The following is a 17,775-nucleotide window of genomic DNA, read 5'->3' on the forward strand; positions in this document are numbered from 1 at the left end:
TTTTATACAGGGCTGGATGAACTTCAACCACCTGAAACTCAATCCCGACAAAACGGAATTGGTGTTGACGGGTGGTTGCTCCAGTCCTTGGTCCTCCTCCTTCTGACCCGTCAAGACTCTTGGGTTCAAAATCAATAATCAACTCTCCCTCCACTCTCAAGTCAGTGCTGTCGTATCCTCAGCCTTCCTCTCACTCAGGACAATACGTAAAGTTTCAAGATTTTTCTCTTCAGCCGCCCTCAAACTAATACTTCTGGCCATGGTGACGCCTCGCCTGGACTATGGCAACGCCCTCTACCACGGCATGCCTGCGTACCTCGTGAGGCGTCTCCAACTGGCTCAAAACCAGGCCGCTCGTCTGGTTTTTAATCTACCAAAATCACAACATGTTACACCCCTTCTCATTTCCCTTCACTGGCTCCCTGCCCGGCAACGTGCTCTATTCAAGCTTGGCTGTACCATTTTCAAAGCCCGGACTGGCTCTGCCCCGTCTTTCATTAGTACAGCCATTCAAGATTACACTCCACCTAGAGAACTACGCTCTGCTACACATCAACTCCTTGTGGTCCCTCGCTTCAAACTGAAAAAGTGGGGAGGTTCCAAATTTTCTACCACGGCTCCCGCTTTTTGGAATTCTCTCCCACTCCATTTGAGATTCTGTTCCCAGTACCCCCTATTCCGTAAAGGCCTCAAAACCTTTCTTTTCACCCAAGCCTTCCCCTCTTAAATTTGCCGTATCCTTCAGCCTTTTTGCCCCCTGAGTAGCAGTATTCACACAGCGCCAAGAAACCGCATGGTGTACGCGCGCTTTACAAATTCCTTAAACTCAAACTCAACAGCTGGTTCAGTAGAACTCAGAGTATTTCTAAGCTTGTTATATGTACCTATGGTACCTTATGTGATCTTTCAAATGATATCTGAAGATTATATTTGGTAAAAACAACAGCAAGCTCAAATCCGAACCGCTGCACACTAATGTGAGAAGTTGGCCTGATATATGATGCTCACTAGTTCTAGTGATCACTGTGTATCAGTATAAACAACCCTTATGGAGATTGGTTGTAAGTCAACCTTATAGACCAGCTATCCTAATGGTAGCATGGACAAAGCAGTCTTAGGCTAAACTCTTTTGGCATGTGAAGCCTGCTGTTTTACCACATATAACCCCTTGAATACCAAATGAAAGGACACCACACAGGTTGTTATGAAAATAAACAAGATATTTATTACTAACAAAACACCTCTGAACTCTTTATGAGATCAGAGGGCTAAGCACATGACAAGACTCTTAAGAAAAATATGTTATGTTGCACAATTTATAATGGGGCTCTAGGGGCACGACAAACCATATACTAAGTAAATGGTATAAGGAAATCTATAGAGGAAATGAAGATGTCCAGAGGCTGTAGGATCGCTGGGACTACACTACCCTAACCTTAGGTAAGGAGCAGGAGGCCCACGGGACGCGTGTGCAGAGTGTGAACTCACAGCGAGATGGGGGACAAAGTCAATGGACACTACAAATTACGAAAAGGTAAGTAAAAGACAGTTCCGACTAGTTAGGACTAAAACGACAGGATACCTGGACACTAGGAGAGTCAATCTACCCTTGAGCACCGAAATGCTCTCGTTACCTCACCCACGGGCTGTGGGTGCATAGGTGTGAAAGTGTGTCGGGTTTCCACGTCGAAGTCTATGGACTGGAGCCTTGAAGAAAGATGCTGCAGACGACCAGGAGGAAGATGTCCGGTGCGATCCCAGGGTGGATCGAGGAAGATGAAGACCTGAAAGCAGAGGGAACAATGTTCAAAGTCACTAGCCAGTGACCGGAGTGGAACCAGGAAGGAACCAGGTGCTGTCGTCGCGATCAGGTGAAGAGTGTACGCTTGACTCTGCAGCCACGTGGACCCGGAGGTGTCTTCGATGACCAGGATGGAGGTACGAGCTGTTCCACACAGGCTCTCGCTGTCGGCGGTGTTGGTTCCGGATTCGGCGTCAACAGGTCTTGGCAAAGGCAACCCACGCGGTGAGTGGAAAAGGCGTCTGGTGCGGACCAGGCGGGTCCGGGGTGCTTCTCCTTTGCAGGGAAGCAAGGGCCAGTCTGGAGCAACCAGACCAGCGATGTAGATTTCGTGGATTGTCGTCTAGGAGGCCAGTAGCCATCCGGCAAGTGACCAGACAACGCGTCGAGCAGCAATCAAGCAAAAGGGCCCCACGCAGATCTCGTGGATGCTGGAGGGCTGATCTTCTGTGCAGGAGCTACTCGGTGCTGGGGCTTCTCAATCCCCAAAGCACTTTCTCGAGGATGCCTCTTAAGTCGTGCTGGAAGCGAAGTGCAGTTTCTTCCAGATGGCCGGTCCCACGTGTCTCATCGCACCCACGGATCTCAGCTGTGCTGCAGATGTAGGTAGAGGTCGGAGAGGTCTGGAAGTCCGGATCTCGTCTGGCTCTGAAGTCTGGTTCCAGGCAGGAAGGACGACAAAGTGAACCGCTAGGACGCTTGATGGTGCCTGCTTGTGCAGGGTGGTCACTCCTTGGCCACAAGGGAGATTTTCTTCAGTCGTCTGTGGAGCAGAATGTCGAAGTCCAGAGTTTCTTCTTTGTAGAGTTTCAAATCAGGATAATCTAATTTGGAATGGGACCTTTATTCTCCTAAAGGGGGCTGTACTATGACTAGGTCCCTCCTATGGGTGGGACCAGGAAGGTGGGTGGGTACACCCCCTATCCTTTGTCCGGTTTCGCGCCAGAGCTGGGGCTGGAGTGCCCCAGCAACTGTTTTGAACCGGGGTATGCACAGGGACACCTTGTGTGCCCCAGGCATGTCTCATTCCTTTCAGCCTGTCCTACCTCAATACACAAAATCCTGTCTGGGGTGGTGCTAGCACCTCCCAAGGCAGGAAACCCTTTGTCCAGGCCTCCCTCACTGGAAGGACTCCCTGCAGCAGGAGGTCATACTTGTGTCTGTGGTGGCAGCATCCATTTTGTGATGCTGAAGCTAGAGTTAACTTTAACCGGGGTTCACAGTTACATACATGTCGTGTCCCTCTAAAAGGGTGGAATGCTACCCCCGTCGCCAGAACTGGCGAGGGGGTAGTATTCCAATTCGTATGACACCTTACTCAACATGTTTTGATAATGCTATGCCAAAGTTAGCAATAACCGCGAGGATTATAATGCACTTAAGAGTATATGGTATAGCGTTATCATGGAAACAGCTAAAGGACTTGGTTCCGAAAGCTGCAGACAGGCTCAGCTCATGCTAGAGCACCATTTCACATAATTCCAAGCACTCTGCCTCCAGGATTGTTAAGGCCTGCCATAGGAGTGACTTATAGGAGAATATGTGTCCATTTTGGGTTAGATATTGGTATACTATATCTAAAGCAAAGGGTGAATACACCACCTTGCCCCAGCTGTGTTACCAGCCAGTTGTGCCTGTTTAGATGGCCAGCCAGGGGTGGCACAATACATGCTGCAGCCCCTGGTAGGCCTTGGGTGCACTTATGCCCTGGGTACCTATGGTACACTGTACAATGACTTACAAGAGTGACCCAATACCAATTGGTAAATGCACCTAAAGTACAAGGATGTCAATTTAGAGAGAGAACAGCTAGGCTGTGGGTCTGATTAGCAGGCCCACAGCCAGGGAAAGTCGTAATCCAGTGAAGCAAAACTCAAAAATCTGGGGTGACCATAGGATTGCAGACCCTACTCTCCTACAGGGGGTAGCTGGGGTTTGGTTGGGAATGGGGGGAGGGGTTCAGGGAGGGAACCAGGGTGGTGGGAAGGATGCGGGGGCTTTCAGTTGGGGTTTGGTTGGGAGCGGGGGGAGGGGCTAAGGGTGGGAACCACTGTGCCGCAGGGGGTTCCAGGTGCTGGACCAATTGCTATACACATACACGTTACACCGCAATGTCAACGGCTTCACACAGCACTTCTCATCCCTTCACTTCAAGATGACAGACTCCGTCTTGAAGGTACTGACCCTTAATGTAAAGGGACTGAATAATCCCGTTAAGCGGAGGGCAGTAATCTCCTATCTGGAAAACTCGGGGGAAGAGATTTGTTTACTCCAGGAAACCCATTTACTTGCGAAGGATTGGCACAGGATGCGATCCCGCGCTTTCCCCCAACAATTCTTCTCTTCTTTATCTGAGAAAAAGGCAGGGGTGGCTATTTTAGGGTCAAGGAGCTTCCAGGGACAGGTTGGTGATAAAATGGGGGAGATCAAAGGTAGGCTCCTAATATACAGCTTCCTGAGTGCTGGTCAAAAGCTGATGATAGGTTCCCTGTACACTCCGAATACGGGACAGGAACTATTTTTGAAAGACGCCATCTCGGAGACACTTCGTTCCCCTGACTCTCATTTGCTCATAGGGGGAGACCTCAACCTGGTGATGGACACTGCCGCAGATAGATCCGGGCATAGATATGGGGACTCAGGCACTTTTTCCACTGCAGGCAAGACTTGGCTACACGAGCAGGGATTGGTAGATCTGTGGAGAGCCAAACACCCGGGGACATCGCAATATACATTTTATTCCCATGTGCATCGCACTTATGCCAGACTGGATCACTTTCTTGGATCCTCCGACTTGGCCGCCAGACTAACCGACGTTTGCATTGTGCCAGCAGCTCTCTCGGACCACGACGCGGTCGAACTCACACTCATGATTCCCAAAGTCAGATGACCCCCCGGGGAAATGGAGGTTACGCAAAACTCTCCTGCAACGCCGGAGGTCACTAAGCAACTTCGCAAGTGTATTGTTGACTACCTGACCATTAACGACATGCCAGAGATTTTGGCTCCGGCTCTGTGGGGAGCCCTGAAGTCGGTAGCTTGTGGCAAACTCATTGCGATAGCAGCGTCAGAGGCCCGAGACTGTAAGGCGAAGCGGGCGGACATGACAGCTCAGGTTGCCGAACTTGAACGAGTCCACAGCTGCACCGGGGCTCCAAGAGTCTGGAGCCTTTGCCACACTTACTATATGGGGGGGAATAAGACGGGCTGCCTACGATCAAAGATTCAGATACTAGATGGGAACGGCGACGAAATCAAGGAGGAGGCACGGATTGCGGAGGCGGAGGCGTTTCAAGACTTTTACGCATCCTTGTACCGAGCCGATACTGTCCCGGGTGCGGACATTGACTCCTATTTGGCGAATGCGCACTCTCCCCGGCAAACGCGGACGCCTTGGAAGCCCCCTTCTGAGTGGATGAGGTAGCGGCTGCTATATCCCGCCTTCAACCCCTCAAGTCTATAGGCCCGGACGGTTACTCTGCCGGTTTTTATAAAACCTTCAGCCCGCTACTGGCTCCAGTTCTTACTCGGCTTTTCAATTTCTTTTGCGGTCCGTGCTCCATTCCTCCGGATATGCTGGAGGCCGAGATCGTGGTCCTACCTAAGCCTAGCAAGGAACCCACACACTGTTCGGCGTTTCGCCCTATCTCTCTCCTTAATCTGGACTTAAAGCTCTTTATGGGCGTGCTGGCCGCACGCCTTGGGCCGTACCTGCCTGGGATTCTTGAGCCCGATCAATCGGGCTTCGTCCCGAGCTGTCAGTGTAGCGATAACACCAAACGGATTCTCCACCTCATAGACAAGGCACACAATCGGACTCAGTCCTGTTGGCCATCGACGCCGAGAAAGCATTTGACCGGGTCGACTGGTCTTTCTTACAACGGGTCCTGGCTCATTTCAAGATAGGCAATCACTTTCAATCCTGGATAGCGAGCTGTTATCACCACCCCCAGGCACGGGTTCGACTGGGTGGCCTACGCTCAAGCCCATTCGAGATTCAATGTGGCACGAGGCAGGGGTGCCCACTCTCGCCTCTCTTGTTCACTCTATATGTGGAATTGATAGTGCAGAAGATCCGCAATAACCCGGATATTCGTGGCACCACTTTTGGTGGAGAGTCTCACACGATTGGCCTTTATGCTGACGACATTATAGCAGCCCTTGATCACCCGAGATGCTCGGTCCCCGCGTTTCTGGGGAAGGTGGAATCCTTTGGTGCGGTGGCCGGCTTCAAGATGAACAGGGGGAAATCACTGCTACTACCAGTGAGCGGAAACGCCCATTCTGACGCGGGCACATCAGAATATGGAGGGGGCCAGCAGACGAGCAAGCAAATCCCGTATTTAGGAATCACCCTTACCCCCTCCACGGACTCGACGGTCACCCTAAACTATGCAAACCTTACATCCCAGATCCGCGCAACAGCCGCTCTCCCTATTAGGGCATATTGTGAAGATGTCGGCCCTGCCCAAGATTTTATATATCTTTCAAACTATCCCGGTGATCCCTCCAGCTGGCGCCATCGCGACCTTACAGAGTGCCCTTCAACAATTCAACTGGGGGGAAGCGCGGGTGCTTACCCAAACAATTAGCCTACCGGGGCGTGGATGACGGGGGTCTCGGGATCCCTAATCTCCAGCAATACTTCCAGGCATCACAGCTCCGCTACCTCGTAGAGTGGTATTGACTAGAATCCGAAAAAAGATGGTTATTCCAAGACAGGGCGATGGTCCAAACGTCTCTCTGGAAGATCCCATTTCTCCACCCGAAAGACAGGGCACGGTACCTCCAGAAATCACCCATCACCCGCACTGTCTTGCGCGTCTGAGATAAGGTTGGTGTCAGGAGGGGCCTTATGACCTTCCCATCCCCACTCACTCCACTCTTCGACAATCCAGAGTTCCCACCGGGCAATGACCCTCACACCTTTCCACAGTGGCGCGGTACCAGCTGCAGGTCGGCAGGCCATCTCTTCGATCTTCAGGGATTTCTTCCCCTCTCTGACCTATCCCAGGGATATTGCGTGATCACCCCCGACTCTATCAATATTTTCAACTCCGACAATGGCTCACACATCCTGATTGTGCTCCACTAGTAAGCAGACGTATGACAGACTTTGAAAAGTGGCTAGTCATGAAGGAGTCCGATAAAAGTCTCATTTCGGAACTCTATCAGCTGCTTTCACCCCCGCCTGCACCAGGTCGTGCGGCAGGACAGAAACGCTGGGAGACAGAACAAGGGAGGACATTGACAAACCGGGAATGGCACTACATATACTACAGAGCTTCCCACACGACACGCAATACTGCGAGCAAAGAAGCAGCTGTGAAACTAGCCACTTATGGCACCTTACCCTGGTTTGACTCAACAAAGGGAATCCAACTCGTAGCGCGCTTTGCTGGAGGGGTTGTGGGGAGCGGGGCACTATGACTCATCTCCTTTGGGATTGCTGAGAAGTCAGAGACTACTGGAAAGTGGTTTTAGATGATATCAATAGCACTTTTAACACTGAAATACCGAGGTTCCCAGCCTACACTATCCTAGGCCTCCCCAATGTGATCACTTTCCCCCTGAGATCCGTACAAGGGCTTCAAATGGGTATCGCCATGCAGGCAGCATCTCAACACATCTTATCACCCTGGGGGATGACCACTAAACCCACTCACACGGGCTGGCTTCACAAAATCTGGTTCACGCTGGGAATGGAACGTATTCAGGCTACCCTTACACAATCAGCGGATACCTTCCGCAAAATTTGGTTACCATTGCTATCCCTTCTCTCGAAGGAACTTAACGAAATGACCTGCCCACGATACCTCCGCTTACTGCGCCTTACAGCGAATCCAAATGACACTTACAGACCTACAGAAGAGACAAGTTAAGTTAAATGTGAAAGTCTTGATGATGGTTCCACTAACCCGGCACACTTGTTAGATTGGGGTGGGACTTGGGGGGGGGGGAAGGATTTTTTTGTTTTTGCTTTAGACTTTTGAGACTACGTTCCTTTCACTGGCTCAATGCACGCGACTTCTGCCTTACATTAATGGCCGGACACATATATCTTGATTGTAATTTGCTATGTGGAGAAGACATGCTTGTCTGTCTCATACGCTTTCTATATGTGGAATCCTTCCTTTGCAATGTATCACCTGTGCCTTTTCTTGAAACCAATAAAACAAATTTGAATTTAAAAAACAACAGAAACAGTGTTTTTCCGGTATTTTATGGAATGTTTTGCTTTTATTATTGCTTGCTTTCTGCACTGATTCCAAGTGACACTGCGTTTTATGTTTTCCAAAAGTCTGGTGTCATGTTTTAACCACTATCCCAGATGCTTGGTGATAGCACTCTTCTTCCATGTACTTGTCACTATTCCTTGCATTGAATGTTTAAAGCCTGAGGTGTTGGCAACTCACCAACTATCAATACTGACTCACTAGAAGCTGGGGGCTGATGTATTAAGGGTTTTTACCCATTCTCTGTGGGTAAATGTGATGACACATATTAGGAAACATTCCTATGAAACCAGCCATTTTACCTATCAGTGAAAGAATCGAACACAGCCAAAATATCAAATATGATTTTGATATTTCTTTATACTCTACAGTTTATAAAATAATTAAACGAGGCCTAAAACATGCTTCTAAACCCTGCATCTTTAGACCAAAGACCACAAAACTGAAAAAACAAAAGGAAGAAGAAACAATATTTTAGTGGCATCTGTAGGAAGGTACATCCTGACTATGGTTGCCCCCAACTTTTTGCCCTGTGTTTTAGCTGGTTTTGGACATAGTCGACCTGGGACCCTGCCAATCAGGACCCCAGGCCTACTGCTCTCTCTTTAAAATGGATTCCATGTACCCTAGGTGCAGTTACCAATTGGTACTGGGCCACCTTATCAGACCCCGTAACGCAAGGCATAGGTGTACCCAGGGCCGCCAGGGGCTGAAGCATGTATTATGCCACCCCTGGCTGGCCTCCTAAATCTGACACAACTGGCTGCATGACAGCTGGGGCGAAGTCGTGTAATCACCCTTCGCTTTAGGTATAGTAGCTCTATATCTAACCATACAATGGACACCCGAGTTCCTATCAGTCACTCCTATGGCAGGCCTTAACAATCCTGAAGGCAGAGTGCGTGGGCTCGTGTGAGCTAGGTTCAGGCCCGAGCCGAGCCCGGTTGCAGCTTGCGGAATCAAGACCCAATGGCTGTTCCATGATAACGCGTACCATATCGGTAACTCCGGTGTCGCGTTATCAAGGCATGTCGAGTAAGGTGTCATACGAATCGGGGTGCTGCCCTCTCACCAATTCTGGCGATGAGGTTAGCATTCCACCCTTCTAGAGGGACACGACATGTACGTAACTGTGAACCCCGGTTAAAGTTAACTGAAGCCTCAGCTCCACAAAATGGATGCTGCCACCACAGACACGAGTCTGACCTCCTGCTGCTGGGAGTCCTTCCAGCGAGGAGCGCCTGGACAAAGGGTTTCCTGTCGAGGGCGGGGTTCGCACCGTCCCAGACAGGGTTTGTGTATTCTGGGTAGGTAGGGCTTTTGCGCGAAGGTGACTGCGGAGTGGCACCCCGGTGCTCACTACGCATCTGCCGGTTAGAACCAGTTCCAGGGGCGACAGCCCTGGCCTGGGGAAAGCCCGGCAGGGGGAGAGGGGTGTAACTACCCCCCTTCCTGGTCCCACCCTTAGGGCAGGACCTAGTCATGTACCCGCCCCTTTCTTTAGGATAAAGGCCGGAGCGGGGACCCTTCCAAACTAGATCATCTTTGAATCAAGAACTACTTTCTACGAAAGGACCTTCAAGACTCTTCTCAAGATTTCTCCCTTGTGGCTAAGGAGTAGTCACCCTGCATCAGCGGGCACCATCTAAGAACTCTGCGGTTTGCTGTAAGTCCTTCCTCAAGGAATCCGACGGCCCAGCTCGACGAGAACCGGCTTCCCTGGCACCTCTGACCTCTACCCACGTCATCAGCTCAGCTGTGATCTGTGGGTGCGACGAGACCTCGAGGGACCGGCCATCATCAGAACCTGCACGCTCTTAAAAACCAGCACGACCATCGAGGTAACTCTCTGGTGAGTGCTCTGGGGTCCGAGAAGCCCCGACCCTGAGCCGCTCCAGCACCGAAGTGCAGTCTCCCAGCATCTCCACGATCTGCGTGGGGCCCTTCTGCTCGCTGCTCAGCACGTTGTCTGGTCACTAGCCGCTGGCTCGTGTCCTTCTGTGACGACATCCGAGAATCAACACTGCCGGTCTGGTTGCTCCAGACTGGCCCTTGCTTCCATCTTTCCGAGAAGCACCCCGGACCCTCCTGGTCCACTCCAGACGCCGACAGCGACATCCGTCGTGGGACAGCTCGCACCTCCACCGTGGTCGCCGACAACGCCTCCTGGTCCGAGAGACTGCAGAGCCTAGCGTCGCCCACTCACCTGGTCGAGGTGACGGCCAACCGGTGCCTTCCTGGTACCCTCTGACTACTGGCTAGTAGTACGAACTTGGTCCCCTCTGCTTTCAGGTTTCTTCAATCTCCGATCCAGGCTTGGATCTCTACGAACTATTCAGCACTGGTCGCCGGCCAGCAACTCCTTTTCTTCCGGCTCCTGGCTCGTCAGCGAAGACCCCGACGCCTGTAAGACTTGTGCAGCCGCAGCCCTCGTGGCTAGGTAACTCGGCACTTCGGTGCCTGCATAGCCTCCTTACTCTAGGGTCCCGAGTCCCTCGCTTCCGACTTGCCTTAACCTTTCCGTGTCCTCGGACACTTGTTTTAATTGTGCACTTGAAGTATTTACTAAAGAGATTTGGTTTGTGCTTAGTACCCTGTCCTCATAAAGAGTACAGGGCTGTTGTGATTCTTAATAAATATACTGTTTATTTTCATAACACTTGTGTGGTGTCCTTTCACTGGGTGTTCAAGGGGTACATGTGTGGTAAACAGCTGGCTTAACACGCCCTCTCGAGTCTTTAGCCTTAGACTGCTCGTATCCACGCTACTAGGATAGCTGGTCTATAGGTTGACTTACAACCAAACACCATAAGGGTCGTTGGAACGATACATAGCGGTCGCTAGAATAGCGAACGTTGCATATCGGGCCAACTTCTCACAGCATCCATAAAACAACAAAACTCAAGCAGAATAATGTTAGCCCAGACTTTCTTACTGCTAGCTTGTATAACAAAGTTACATTGTATTGGCCTCTTCAAAGAAAAGAAAATACTCTTTCACTCTCTTTTTCCTTTTTTGAATGGCATTTAGTTTGTAGTTGTGCAGGTGTTTTTTCAGTGCTTATATGTTTCCACTGGTGAGGGCTATTTCTCTTTCAGTGGGGTTTTATCAGTTATTATAGGTTTAAACCTAAACCGGGACAGCCTAGTTATATAGTACTTGGTGCCCTGGCAGAAACTAAAGAACACGTGAAAAACAAAGCAGAAGTTAGGAAACAAAGCCTTTGGGATTGCTTTAGACTTTTATGAACTCTGAACTTGAATAGCTAGAACACAATATGCAATACTCATGATCTTACCCTTGATGTGACAGATAAAGTTACTATTGCCATAAATAATCCTACAGATGAGATGACCTATCACATTTTATTGCATTAACATTAGTAATAATATGACTATGAATGTAGGATTTATTGGTATGAGTATGCCTTTCTATTTAAAGATACTGTGCTTTTAGATCTTGCTGCTTATAAATATTATGAGGTCATAAATATTGCATATGGGGTGCAATCAATGGTTTGCATGGCTGTTGTGCGAGTTCAATATTGTGAAGGTATTCATAACTGACGCGTTCCACCTAAACTGTGTTTTAAGCACATTTTAAAGTTATTGTTTAAAGATAAGTTAAGTAGTTATAACAAATCCCATTTATAATTTAGCTTTAAATGTAGCTTATTTAAGTGTCTTTCTGTTCTTTTTATCTGCTAAATTTAACGTCTTTGAAATATTTTCTCTTTCTTTGGCCAATCCAAGTGCCTTACCACTGAGGGCCGCCAAGGCCCTGTGTGAATCTGTTGTGGGCAGGCCAGCCTTTGTTCTGTACGAACTCTGGCCAGGCCTATGCCAAAACCCTCTGAACTTCGTATTAAAATCAGCATTTTTATAAATTTCAATGGGGGCATTTGGACCTCCTCTAAACCTGAGGGTTATGGAATGCTCTTCTACTCCCTTTATGGCACTTTATTTTTATATTTCAGTACACTGGGTCTTAGTTCACTTATCATGTAATGTTGGCCAAATCATTTTCTTCAAGTTGCTGTCATCAAATCATAGAGGTTCGAGTCTTTGTACCCAAAATGAACAACCTAAGAAAACAGTTCCTCAGCTAATGAAATTATAGAATTTGAAAACAAATTGGCCTTCAAGCTGATCCATGGAACCCAGGTTCACCATCCACGACCATCTGTGGACTAATGCTCCATATATCTCTATTTTGATGGACAGGTCTCATTAATTTGGGGCCCTACCCATACCATTTTCTAACACTAATCTCTCAGAAACTCCTGAACCGATTTATACCAAATAAAACCGTTCCTTGAGTAGAGTTCTACTTTCATACCAGGTTTGGTGTCAGTCCATTCAGCCAGTTTTTCTATAATGAGAAGTAAAGCATCCTATTGGAGTTAAAATGGCAAACGTCCCTATTGCCTCCCCAGCCTTCTATTTTGCCCCTTACTGGACAGATCTGCATAAAACCATGAAGAACCCAAGTGGGTAAACCTTTTTATGTGATACATATTTACATATTCTTCAAACCAAGTCAAAGGTATTAGCAAAACAAAAAATGCAAAGTCTGACTTAACTATAACTACACATATGCTTTTGCTCCCTGTATAATGTAAATATTTAAGTAAACTGTAATACCGTGCTTTAGGATATAAAATTGTGTTTGCTTAGTAGCATTTCCACCTCAATTTTAAATATTTGGCCTAGTCCTAAAGAGGCCACCATAACCTAGATTGTCATTGAAAGTTGTGTGCGAAAGAGTCCCTTTGTATAGCACTACTCATTGTATTTTGGAGTGTTTACTTTTGAAATTCATAAGCCTGGTTGCAGCCATCTATCCCTTGAACAAATTGTTTCTGGCACCTGTGGGTCAAGAAATAAAGAATATTTTTACAAAATGACTGAACTCTTTTCTTCGGGTTTTGAGCCGCATATCACCTCAAGCAAAATTCCGCAGACTATCTCATAAAGAGTACCTCTGCAGCTTGCACCCACAGCAAAACCCTCACAGACAGAGAGAGGAGGTTTGTATTTACCCTAAGGTTCCCCCCTCTTCGGGGAATGAATCTATTTTTAAGTATTCTCAGGTGTGGGAAAATATCTTCAAGGATTTAGTGAAAACTCCAAAATTGAAAAACTCTGTTCTCTCACATACATTTGCAGGCAGGACCTACATGAAATGCTTGCTCACCTGGTCCTAGCCCTACATTTCCAAATGTGTAAATTCAACAATACTAGCTGAATTTATTGTTTCCCCAAATGCCATTTCTGAGCAATTTGTTTTAATCCATTCTCTGTGCCTCCAGATTGGAAATGTAGCCTCTCAAATTATTTTTGTACACATCTATTTTAAAGTTAGGTATATTACCAAGTTTACGAATTGATCCCAAAACTGATTGAGAGCTACTCCTTCACACAAAACTGGACTAGAGTTTAATTTCAATTGTTTCATCATCATCATCAAAGCTTTATTTCGATATACAAAATATCATAAAAGCACATAAAAAATAAAACCGCAGTTCATTAACAATACATTTTCTTAAAAAAATTATGATAAAACCATTCATGTTTCAATAAATATTTTAAAATACATAATAAACTTTTAGCAGCTTTGTGAGTATTTAAAAAGACTCATACCATTGGTATTGGGAAGTTGGCGTATTACACTCCCTTTACCTCATCAAGATTATTGCCTACTATATTTCTGGATGGAACGGCCTTGAAATGGCAAAAAAAGGGGGTGACATGGTTGGGGGATTTCTATCTGGCGGATGGCAAGTGCAAATCATTTGTGGAATTAAGTGAGCACTTTGGTTTACCCAGAAGCTATTTTTTTAAATTTCTACAAATTAGGGATTTTCTTATGAGACAAAAATTAAGCTTACAAAAGCACCAAGTTGTTGAGGCAATAGGCCGCCAGGTGAAGATTGGTACTTTGTATAGAATGCTGGTGGAGGAGAAACCAGATGATTTGGAGAGAATAAGGGTAAAATGGGTCAATACTTTAGGAGATACTGAGGTTGATGTGGAAGATCTCATCTCGCTCTCAAAAGAAGTTTTAATGTCAGCTAATTTAAAGGCACAGTTTTTCAAAACCCTATTTGATTTATATTACACACCACAACGAATGTTAAAATGGGGAGAGGGTTTTGATGGAAAATGTTTTCGGTGTAAAGCCGATCATGCAGATAGCTTACATATTTTCTTTTCTTGCCCCAGATTGATGGGGTTTATAGAAGATATTGAAAAATGTATGTCTTTAGTGCTCAATGTTCGTCTGACGATCACTCCCTCTATGTTGGTGCTGGGGAAAATTCCTAAAGACAACCCTGCTGATGGACTTTATCGTTTTCGTTATTTCATTTTTTTTACTATGACTGTAGCACAAATATGTATTGCCACAGAGTGGCTTCAGGAAAATCCACCACTATTTCAGCAATGGAGAGCACGAATGTATAAGTTATATAAATTGGAGTGGGGTCTCTTTTCTGTTTCTGGGTCTAGGAAAAGGAAAAAAATCGGACTGAAAATCTGGGGGGCTTTTTCAGATTACTATGAAGACAGAGAATGCCATCTAATTTCAATGAGATCATAATTTTTATTATCATTACGTATGTTTTGTATATAAAGGATAATATGGTTTTTGTTCTGAATGAAATAAGCCATTCTCTATTTGTATTTTGATGCATTTATGACTTATGATGTATTTATGCCATGAACCAATTAAATAAAATAAAAAATAAATAAAAAAAAGACTCAGCTAGGACTAAGAACCACTAATAGCCTTCAATCTAATCAGCCAGGCCCAACTAAGAAATGTGGCCACCCCACACACTAGGGTTGTACTAGTGTCAGCCTTGAGTATTCTGAGTGCAGAGGAGTGGTCCCTGGTTCCAATCAACAGGCACACAGGTTTGAGCCATTTCTGCCTAGGTTTTGCATAGGCTGGGCAAACAAAGAAGACATGGGGGATGTTTTCAGTCACACCGTCACAGATTGGGCATACAGAAGAGGTTTGGTACGGCGGCTTCGATTTGCAGGTGTAATCGCGGAGAGGGAGTGTTCCCAGCCTGAACTGGATAAAGAGGGATCTATCTCTTGTTTTTTTTATAAAGTCCAGGTATGACTCCAAGTGAGGCTTTAGTTTGTGCTGTCTAAAGGCCTCCGTCAGCCTACCTTGGTTTGGGTCCCTTTGTTCTTGATCATCAACCCATGTCCAGTAGGCTCGCTTAGTTTCGGTCTTGGATAAAGAGACCCCAGGCTCCCAGTCATTTGGCAGGCCAGATTCGCGCAGGAGCTTCTTGAATATTATGAATCCAGCTAATTTTATGAGCACCATTTAGATTCATAACTTCTCTCAGACCATCTAAATACCTTGAGAGCTCCGGTGTCCACCATAACCGAGCCCAGTATAATAGAGGTCGTAATCTGGCTAAATCCTTAATAGAGCGGCGACCCAGATCACTCAATAGTGGTTTGATGGGAGTGCCCCTTGGAAGCGATACCAGCTACCTAAAAAAATTATTTTCAGAAGTGACCAGGGCATCAACACACTCAAAACCTCACATCTCTGCACCATAAAGGGCACAACCAACAGCTTTTGCAGCGTAAATATCCAAAAGCGGGAGCAATGGGCTTAGAGATGGATGTACGGTGTTCCCGCCCTAGAGCTCCAACAACCCTTTTATGGTTTATTACCATTTTATCGACGTGAGGTTGCCACTTTAATTTGTCCGATATTCTGATTCCCAAGTAGTCAAATTCTTTTACACGTTCCAGTGACACCCCGTCCAGGGAGAGGGTGGATCTGGATGACTTACTAGGATTAAAATAGAGGAGCTTAGTTTTCGAGGTGTTTATAACAAGACCCCTGAGTTCGCAAAACAGACAGAAGCGGTCCAGCAACTTCTGTAGTCCTGCAGGAGCTTTTGATACCAACAGCGTATCTTCTGCGAAAAGAAGAGCGGGGACTTTATCACCCGCCAGGACTGGGGCATCAGCATTTATTTCTAGCAGAAAAGAGACTACACCATTCACAAATAACGTGAAAAGTGTCGGGGCTAACACGCAGCCCTGACGTACTCCTCGAATCACAGGTATTCTATCAGTTTTTTGCTCTTGTGATCCCCATCTAATACGGGCGTAGGTACCGTCATGCATGCGTGCTAGAAGATTCAAGATCAGTAAAGGAATCCCCATCTCCTCCAAGATCAGCCAGAGGCGGTCTCGGGGAACCAAGTCAAAGGCGGTCTTCAAGTCAATAAATGCCAAATAAAGACCGCCTTTGCCAATGCTAACCACCTTCCAGTGTAAAAGCACTAGCCTGAACACTTGATCTACCGTGCCTTTGCAAGCCCTGAAGCCTGCCTGAAAGGGTGAGATGATGTTATTGTCCTCAGCCCAAGAAATGATCCTCTCTAGGAGTACCCTGCCAACCAATTTTTGCCCCACATCTATAAGGCTAATTGGGCGATAGTTGGCAGGGTCCTCCCTGGGTCCCTTCTTATAAATGGGGATCACTTCTGCCGCCTTCCATGAATTTGGGACAGGTGAACCTTCCAACAGGGCATTCGTCAGAAATGCAAAGTAAGTGGCCCAACCGTCAGGATTTGCTTTAAGAAGATCGCCAGGTACACCGTCCTGCCCTGGAGCTTTAGCAGGCACAATCTTAGCTATTGCAGCCAGGACCTCTTTTTTATCAACTCTAGGGAGAAGAACCTGTCCAGATCCAACATCTAGGGCACCGCTCAAATTCACTGGGGCTCCGGGAAGTTCATTGCCCCCATAGAGTTTACTAAAGTGCTCAAACCATTCATTATCTATGATATGGTTGGGGATTTGGTCAGGATCGCAACCATTCGATCTTCTTACCAAGGCCCAAAATAGATCACCATTCTTAGTATTACTTGCTTCTCTAAGGCTTTCCCAATGGGATTCTTCCCTCTCCCTTTTAGCTGTTGTTATAGCATGTCTATAGTGCAGTCTGGCCAACCGAACAGATACAGGGTTACATGATTTGATTGCAAGAATTAAGTTATTTTTCATCTTTCTACAATTGCTATCAAACCATTTCTCCACCGGTTTTACAGATTTCAACCTCTTTTTCCCTTGAACTGTAAACAGTTTGCCAATCTGGTCCATAGTATCAGTGTAAATGGCTTCTGCCTCTACAGGGCCAGCCGCGCCATCACATGCTTCAGAAAGCCTTAGAGACTGCTCAATAAGGATTCCATCCAGAGCACTATTCTGGTCTCATCCATATTAAATTTAGGCCACTTGAGGAATCTGTTGCAATTGGATGGTATAGTTTGCTTAGTTTTTAACCTCACACTATTTGATGGGGTATGTTCACTTCTATGCCATAAATCCACCAGTGTAAGGGACAGGAGGTTATGATCACATTCTACTGATGGTATAATGGCCATATCCACTACTGAATTCCATGCTCTCCTATCTACCATTATATAGTCGATTCTACTCTCACCCGATACTCTATTGTATGTATTTGCCCCCTGAGGATCTGAGCTGGTTCGACCATTCACAGCTCTAAGACCTGTCTCAATCGCTAGAGCATTCAATTGTATCCTACGTATGAAATTGTTCTTGGGGTCTAAGTTCAAGTTGTGAAACATCACTTTATTTATAGAGGTTGTCCATTGGTTTTGGTGGAGAGGCTAGAGTAAATTCCTCCGCATTAGCTTTCACATTTGGGTTTACCTAAGAGATGTCATAC

At 46.7% G+C, this 17,775-nt stretch overlaps 1 protein-coding gene across 1 annotated transcript in view; it reads left to right on the forward strand.

The window, feature by feature from the left end:
• Positions 1-17,775, forward strand: part of POLN (DNA polymerase nu) — a 2,377,116-nt gene that overhangs the window by 484,776 nt on the left and 1,874,565 nt on the right. The gene's annotated exons all lie outside the window — the stretch shown is intronic.

Source organism: Lissotriton vulgaris, chromosome 3_2 (assembly GCF_964263255.1).
Source record: "Lissotriton vulgaris chromosome 3_2, aLisVul1.2, whole genome shotgun sequence".
In the NCBI taxonomy this organism is placed as follows: Eukaryota; Metazoa; Chordata; class Amphibia; order Caudata; family Salamandridae; genus Lissotriton; species Lissotriton vulgaris.